Here is a 9308-nt window from a genome sequence, read left to right as displayed (position 1 = left end):
CTGGGGATGTGGGCCCAACAAGTCCCAAATTTATAGCCAACAGTCTTAGTCCAAGTTCTTCATAAGTAGTACATGGTATTTCTGTAACACTAGGGGGTTTTACTGATTCATTCCCCTCCCCAGTCCCGTCAATCCCCAACTCTAGTCCCATCAATCCCCAACATCCCCACCTGGGGAAACAACCTTTCTTGGAGAGGTGACCTTGGTTAAAACACATAGCGCTAAGAGGGGGAGCAAACATATTAAGAACAGTATGCCAGGTCCCTTGAAACATATGCTGTGCAGATGTTGCTTCCCTGCAGTGACTGTGTCAAGCAGCAAGACCGGCTTCCGGCATAGAAACAAATCACCATGTTCTCATTTCTACCTCACTTCCACACAAAGAGAAAAAGAACCTGAACAAAATGATAAGGGAACCTGAAAACAAGGATTATCTTTTCCCCCTAATTTATTCTCCATCTTCCAAGTATAACAGAAATCAGTATTAATGGAAAGACTTAACATATCACCCAATAACTTAGGCAGAATACCAGAATAAACTATTCCTAGCATTTTTTTTTGAATAAAAGACTATTTGGTGCACGTACAAACACACACACACACACACACACACACACACACACACAACTAGAGGCGATGAATGAAGTGAAGGAAACTGTATCCAAACTGAAATTGCATACACATTAATTGAAGTAAAGCTGCTACTTATATCCCAGATTATATCAGACTGATCATGTGAATGGTCTGAACACATGAAAAACACTTGGCGTTTTAAAGGGGGGAAAATGAGCTTCTAGAGAAAACGAATGTTTTCTTTGGGTTTATAGGCAGAACCTTCCGCAGGCTGTCTGTCCTCCTCTGCTATCTAGTGGAGAAACTGCGTTTCAACCCTCTGGCCAGATAGTATTTCCTCTCTTCCAGCTTGAGCGTTCATGCACATTTATTCACATTTTCTTCATCCTTTTAAGGGAAATTCAACGTTTCAAAATCTGCAGTGCGTTACTGTGGGGCTCGGGCAGGAGTCCAACCTGGAAGGCGCTGAGACCTGGAAGCGCAGCGGCCGGCCTGCTCGGGTCTGTGCTTCAGCTACACCCAGGTTTCAGCCATGACGCTGCACGAGCTTCGCTTTTTTTTTTTTCTTTTTTCTTTTTTAAAGAAACATGCATTTCCAAAATAGGACAGAAAATTTCAGCCTCACAAAGCTGCCTTATATGTGGGGACTGACATGGGCATAGCCTGCCACCTTGTGCCCAAAAAGAAAAGATCCCTCTGGCTCCGGCACTTGTTTCCAGGCCTGCTCCCCCCTCCAGCCCCACCCTCCTGGAGTTCTCTGCTGATGAACAGCCACCTGGACTTTACAGCCCTCATTAATCTGCTCTTGATAACTCCAGCCTGTCGGGGCAGTATACTACCTGATTCTGTTTGACATAACATTCGGCTCAGTTGAAAAACATTTACTGAATGATCCCGTTTGATAAAATTCCATGGGGATTAAAAGAAGAGAAAAGATGCTTGTGGCCCTTGTGGAGATGACGTTTTAGTCCAGGAAAAAAGGCCTAACACAGCCCTGACCGGTTTGGCTCAGTGGATAGAGCGTTGGCCTGCAGACTGAAGGGTCCCAGGTTTGATTCCGGTCAAGAGCATGTACCTTGGTTGCGGGCACATCCCCAGTTGGGGGTGTGCAGGAGGCAGCTGATCGATGTTTCTCTCATCGATATTTCTAACTCTCTATCCCTCTCCCTTCCTCTCTGTAAAAAATCAATAAAATATATTTTTAAAAAAAAGGCCTAACGCAGATACCTGGTAGACTGTGGTAAGTTCAACAATAGAAGTAAGAAATAAAGTGATTATAGGAGCTCTGAGGAAAGAGAGAAACTCCAGCTAAAGGAAATAGCGTAAAATCCATTTTCCTTAAGGTATTACACATTCAGAGGGGAAGCAGAAAGCAAGTTCCAACAGGAAAATGAGGGCTTGACCGTCGGTGACCTTAAATGATACTACAGATATTTTAGAGCTTAAGAGGGGTCCCTCCAACCAGAGGGTGGGGAAGTGGTGATGGGTGAGATGGGTGCGGGAGTTGGAAGGCAGAAGACTCGCAGTGAGGACACCCAAAGGGCTACTGCTATCACCTAGGACAGTGATGGCGAACCTATGACACGCGTGTCAGAGGTGACACGCGAACTCATTTTTTTGGTTGATTTTTCTTTGTTAACTGGCATTTAAGTATATAAAATCAATATAAAAAATATTAGTCTTTGTTTTACTATGGTTGCAAATATCAAAAAATTTCTATATGTGACACGGCACCAGAGTTAAGTTAGGGTTTTTCAAAATGCTGACACGCCGAGCTCAAAAGGTTCGCCATCACTGGCCTAGAAGAAACAGAACAGTGTATCCTCACTTAGTCTTTAGCATGGGCTGTGAACTAAGTAGGCACACAAGATCACATTCATTTCAAATGCACTCTCATGCTTTCCCAGAAGCAAGCACACACACACATTTCAAAGACAGTACGGTGGGTCCCCAGAAGCCTAAGATTCAGAATCAACTCCTAATAAGGTAAACTCTGCCAGTCAAGATATTGATACTTACAATTAGGTGATAAAATATAGCATTAGTTGACCTGAAGGAAAAGGAGAAGAAATAGATGGGTCTGGATGGAAGTCCTGGAAAGGAAATTTGGGAGCAGAAGGGAAGGAGTGGGGAATAAAGGATTAGAAAAAAACTTAGGAAATCTGGAGACAAAGGAGAACAAAATTCCAATACAATTTCACAGCCAGAAACCCAGATGAGGAAAAAATAAAAATGGCAAGTGGATTCACACACCTACAAGAAAATACACATGAACATGTATGGTTTAGACTTGAGATAAGAAGGACAAGAAGAGCTGCAGTTGACCTTGTTTAAGTAAATGAACAATACTTTATACATTCCTGGGGATTGTGGAGAACAGCATATATGCTCCCTATTTTGAAATATGGTTGTGGCTATATTTGAATTTTAAGTAGATTATTGCTATTGTTAGGTTAATAGGTTAGAAGTTAAAGAATTTTAATTTAACAATTTTAATTTAAAAATAAGATAGAGAAGCCTCTGAAAGATCTCACAGAGACAAAGAAGAAATAAAAATAAAGAAAACTGCTAATGAAAATAATATAATACCACATAGAGAGATATATAAAATATAAGACAATAACAAAAACTATCTTTTGATTTTATATTAGAATATTTCTATAAAGTAATCTTTTCTGGAAACATAAATCTTGAAATATCTTAAAACCTGAATATATTACTAACCATAAAATAAACTGGAAAATGTAATTTTTAAAAATTACCTATCAAAAATTCCTCAGGGCCAAACAGTTTTACTAGCATGTCCTTTCATACTTTCAACAAATAGAAAGTTGGCATGATACATGCACTATGCTCTGTTTTAGAAATAGTGGGGAAAATGGAAAGCTGTCCACTTCATTTTGTGAAGCTAAGATGACTTTGATATCAAACCTTCAAAAAAAAAAAGAATGAAATAAGAAACTATAATACAAATTTCACTTAAGCACAAAGATTTTAAAAAACCAAGCAAATGTAATTGCAAAACTACTTTTAAAGAGTCTTTCAGTATGATGAAAAAGAGTTTATCTTAGAAGCACAAAAGTGGTTTAATATTTTAAAATACTAGAGGCCTGGTGCACAAAATTCATGCACTCAGAGGGGACGGGTCCCTCAGCCCGGATTGCGAGAAGGCACAGGCCAGGCCGAGGGACCCCACCGTTGCACAATTGGGGCCAGGGAGGGATGTGAGAGGTTGACCAGCTGGGTAGGGACCCCGGGAGGGCTCCAGGGCTTGTCTGGCCTGTCTTGCTCAGTCCTGATCGGCCAGACCCCAGCAGCAAGCTAACCGACTGGTCAGAGCATCTGCCCCCTGCTGGTCAGTGCACCTCATAGCGAGCAGTTGAGCAACCTTAACATATCATTAGCATATTACACTTTGATTGGTTGAACGGATGACCAGACACTTAGCATAATAGGCTTTTATTATATAGGATAGTCCTATAATACATCACATCAGTAACTCCACTCCCATCACAAAAAATGACAACGTCATTCATTCAATAAATATTTGAGTCAGTTGAGATCAGTTGACTGTCTATGTGCCAGGTATGTCATAGGTGCTGAGGATGCCCTTGTGGAACTTTCTTCCTAATGGAAGAAAGATAGGCACTGTATAGGCTCAAAGAAAAGAGTATGTTAGATGGTGATAAAAGTTGTAAACAAAAAGAAAGCAGGGGAAGTTGGTAGGAATTGCCATTTTAAATAGGATGATCAAAGAAGGCTGCACTGAGGTGACATTCTAGCAGAATCCTGAGGAAGACAAGGAAGCTAGCTATGTGGATCTGAAGGACAGACGCATCCCAGGCAGAATTAGCAGCAAGTGTAAAGGCCCTGGGGCCACATCCTGCCTGGTGTACTGAGGACAGCAGGAAAGCCAAGATGGTTTGAGTGCATATGCAAGCGGGGTGGGGTGGTAAATCTGATCAAATCCAAGTAATAGAAACAAAGAAGACAGCGCCTCATTGACTAAGGAAAGAGATGGAAAAGAAAGAAAGAAAGAAAGAAAGAAAGAAAGAAAGAAAGAAAGAAAGAAAGAAAGAAAGAAAGAAAGAAAGAAACTCACAACCTGGTAGAGAGACCTGCCATAAGCAGTGATGCTGTTGCATGGTAAGTGCGAGGGCACCAAGGGGGAGCCACTAACTCAGCCAGGACATGTGGGTGGGGTGGTCAGGGAATGATGGTCTAAGCTGAGTCATGAAGAACTTGTAGAGCCAGGTAGGCAAAGGGCATGTAGGAGGCAGTTGATGGATGATTCCCTCTCATCATTGATGTTTATATCTCTCTCTCCCTCTCCCTTCCTCTCTGAAATCAATAAAAATATATATATTTTTTAAAAGAAATACATGCAAACTGATTACTCTCACATGCTTTCAATAACTGATAGACAGCCAAGCGAAACTGCATAATCCCTGTGAAAACATATGTTGGGGAGTCAGAGTGGCTTCTCTGAGGCTTAGGGAGGTCTGAGGGAAGCTTTTACCCCCAAGTTCTCCATTATCATGAATCCCTCCACTCTCCCTCCCTTTGTTATAAAACATGTTGGCCTCCCCCGAGGGGCCCTTCCTCAAAGGAGCTCATCCCTTTTATTTTTTTAATATATTTTATTGATTTTTTTTTTACAGAGAAGAAGGGAGAGGGATAGAGAGTTGGAAACATCAATGAGAGAGAACCATCGATCAGCTGCCTCCTGCACACCCCCTACTGGGGATGTGCCCGCAACCAAGGTACATGCCCTTGACCTGAATTGAACCTGGGACCCGTGAGTCCGCAGGCCGATGCTCTATCCACTGAGCCAAACCAGCCAGGGCAGGAGCTCATCCCTTTTAGTCATCCAGGTCCCTGTGAAGAAAACACCAACACTGAACAGGTCACAAAGGCTGACTTTGTAGGACACCGCAGGCCCACGGATTATGGCTCACAAATTCTGCTAGCTGAAAATTGTGTCAACAAGGAACAGTCTCCCAGAACCCAAACCTGGGGGCAACATACGGCAGCAAACACATCTCAACTCAGCCCATTGTGACCTCTGCTCCTTTTGCACTTTCAGCTCTTGCTTCTTTGGTTCCTTCTTTCCTTGTCACACTTTCTGTTCATTCACAGAAGTCCTCCGCAGTCAGATCCTGTCAGAATGACTGATTTGTACGTGACCTGACGGCTCACCACAGCTCCACAGCCACCACATCATTTCCACATGGGGGTGAACTGGGGAAGCCGCAGCTACATACTCAGAACAAGTTCTGTTTTGAAAGAGCCTGTCTAAAGGTCCGTGTTTGAAGGGTGTCTTATAAGTTCACTTGAAATCATTATTTTCATTACGTGTTGATAGAGGTAACCCACAGCACACTGTCTCTTTGTCATAGACTGAAAGCATTCTCACATTCCAGGTTAACACAGCGAAAGATCTGGCCATAGATCTAGAGCAGCTATTTTCAACTGGTGTACCACAAGAATTTTTAAAACGTGCAATATCTGACTCTTTAGTCAGGGGCACTGACCTGTTTTCCCTTAAATTGTCAAATAAAAAAAATGACAACAGCCCAACTAGTGTAGCTCAGTGGATGACCATTGACCTATGAATCAGGAGATCATGGTTAGATTTCCTTTCAGGGCACATTCCCAGGGCTGTGGGCTCCATCCCCAGTAGGGGGCGTGCAGGAGGCAGCTGATTAATGATTTCTCTCTCATTATTGATATTTCTATCTCTACCTCTCCCTTCCTCCTGAAATCAATATTTATTTATTTTTTAAAAAATGACAACAGCCAAAACAATAGCCATTTGGTGTGAATGAATCAAAATTATGCCTATTTTTTGTCATATTGGCAAAAATATATGTATTTTTTGGTATGCCACAGAATTTTAGTAATTAGTTTATGTGTCATGAGTTGAAAAAGATTGAAAATCGCTGGTCTAGAGGACACCTAGGATTGATTGATATGAAAGTCACTGGGAAGATACCCGGGCTAGTGATTTCAAACTTTGGTTTGTACTAAAATCACTTGAGGAACCTATTAAAATGAAGATCCTTCTGCCCTGTTCATGGCCTATATGACAAATATTACTCTATCTACTCACTGATACAGTGGTTCCAAGATCAACTCCAAACCACCTGCATCAGAATCACTTCTTTGCTAAAAAAAACGTAGTTTGCTTTCTTCACATAATCCATCTGGGGTTTCAGCATCTATAGAACTATTCATTCTTTTTAATCTTGTACAGAATTTCACTGCTTGGGTTTACTATCACTTTCAGCCACACTCTATTGATGAATATTTAACTAAGTTTTAGTAAATGTTATTAAAACCGGTGTAACAATAAACACCTTTGGCTGTGTGTCTTTGAGTATAACCATAGCGTGTATTTTAGGAGTGCCAGGCCTATTTAAGTATCAGCGATACATACAAAGATGCAACACCATGTTACATATCCCTGAAACCAGGTTCTTAAGCATGTAGGTCAATGCTGCATTTTACATAAATTTGCCTCTGTGACACCCCCCATACACACACACACACACACACACACACACACACACACACACACACACTCACACACACACACACACTCAATATGCCCACAGGGCACTTCGTTTCAAACACTGGTGGTAGACTAAGTGAGGTAGAGCCTTCTGAAAATTTTTAAAATTAAGCAGGACCTCTGGAGCCCCGTCTCCAAAGATTCTGATTCCAGCCTCAGGTGGGTCCCAGGAATCCACAGTTTAGGAAACTTCCAGGTATACAAATGCACAGCCAGGTTTGAGAGTCACTGCCATGTGACCCTATTCAAGAGCCTCTAACGTTAAAAACCAGAAAACAGTCACTAGATGGCAATCTTGCTTATTTTTTTTAAAGCACTGAAAAAATTAAGCAGAACACTTGAGAGACAGAGAGATAGAGATAGCGATATGATGATAGATAGACAGGTAGTTAGATAGACAGATAGACAGACAGAGTAAGTGAGAAAAAAATCTTTCTTCTCCTTCGTGATTATATTTGGAGACATTATCTCCCCATAAGAAGTCATTTTTTTAAAAGGCACAAACAGGTGCTTCTCTTTTATAATACCCACATCCCATTACTTTTGAACACCATAATAAAAAAAACAAGGGCTCTTTTGTTTGAATAATAATCCCCCTGGAAATTTTTAATACAGCTCTTGTTTGCACACATCTCTCCTATAAAACCCTAAATTTCCTGTTTCCTCGGATACTAGCTGAAGTTTATCATAACTAAAAATATCTCTTTCCTTTCTTAGTAATGTCTGGATCTCATTAAAGCCAAAGACCAGCTGTACTCCATTCCGTGAGGCTAAACCTCTGGACATTAACACCCCCATTTTTTCCTGATTCTGCTTACAGAGGTGTATGGCTTCTTGGAAGGAACCTCAGAAGTCCTCTAGTCCGGGGCACCGAACGCAGGATCACTTTCTCCTATCCCTTTCTTTCAGCTGGTCACTTTGCCACTCCTTACCTATACTAACAGGGAACTCACTGTCTAGCACTTTTATTTCTAGGCAGAATGATTCATTCTTTTCCACATGACATCTTTCCTGTTCTCTACCCTTCTTATCAAATGCAACATTTTTCAATGACCTTTCATGTGACCTGTCACCATGCTCGTCGCCTCCAATTCCTGTCTACATATTGTCCACACATCTCAGCACATAGTGTGACACTTACCTCCCTTATTCTGGCCACTCACTCCTGTTAATATAGTCCAGGATGGTGTCAGATTCCTTAACATCTGCAACATTCCTGTGTCAGTGCTTGGCCCAAAATACAGGCTGATTTAATATCAGTCTTCTTTGCTTCTCATTTAATTTAAAATTATACACATACTGTATTTTGTTTGCTTATTGCTTGTTTCTCAAAAACCACTATTAGACCAGCTCTGCCCTTAGTACTACATAATTTATTTTCTGAATTAAAATGCATAATGTAATATTTATAATACTATTTGATCAAGGTTTTTTGAATCTTCATTTCAGGATACAATATAAAACTCCCCGTTTTTGAGATTTAAATATATTATTATCATTTAGGCCTTCATATCAGCTGTTTGTAAGAACGTTGAACAGAGCAGAGGCAGGGACGGTGCCCTGCTGCAGGCCGTGTTGGCTCCACTGCATTCTTCAGCATTATGTAATTCTATAAGCCCAGTAACGCTATTAAAATCAGGGTAGTGACGAAACTATACAAAAATTGTGATGCTCTAAATTTAATAAAATAATATCATCTCTCACCACTTCTTTTTAACATACTGGAAGTCCTTACTCATGCAATATGGCAAAAAAAAAAAAAGTAGGAGTAGGTATGCATACTGGGAAGGAAGGTATAAAACTGATTTTGTTCACAGATGACATGATCGCCTACATAGAAAATGCAAAAGAATAAACAAAACAACAAAACAACAACATGGAACTAATAAGCAAGGTAGTAAGGTTGCAGAAAAAAGTTAACATGCAAAAGTCAACTGCTTTCCTATATACCAACAAAGAACAAGTGGAATTTGAAATTAAAAACACAATAGCATTTACACTAGAACACCCCAAAATTAAGTACTTAGGTATAAATCTAACAAAATATATAAAAGATAAAAGATCTATATGAGAAAAACTATAAAACTCTGATGAGCAAAATCAAAAAACTAAATAAATGAAGACATATTCCCTGTTCATGGATAGAAAGACTCAATATTGT

The sequence above is a fragment of the Myotis brandtii genome, unplaced genomic scaffold, assembly GCF_000412655.1.
Source record: "Myotis brandtii unplaced genomic scaffold, ASM41265v1 scaffold424, whole genome shotgun sequence".
Lineage (NCBI taxonomy): Eukaryota > Metazoa > Chordata > Mammalia > Chiroptera > Vespertilionidae > Myotis > Myotis brandtii.
The sequence above is the reverse complement of the archived record's forward strand: the minus strand, read 5'-3'. Positions refer to the sequence as shown.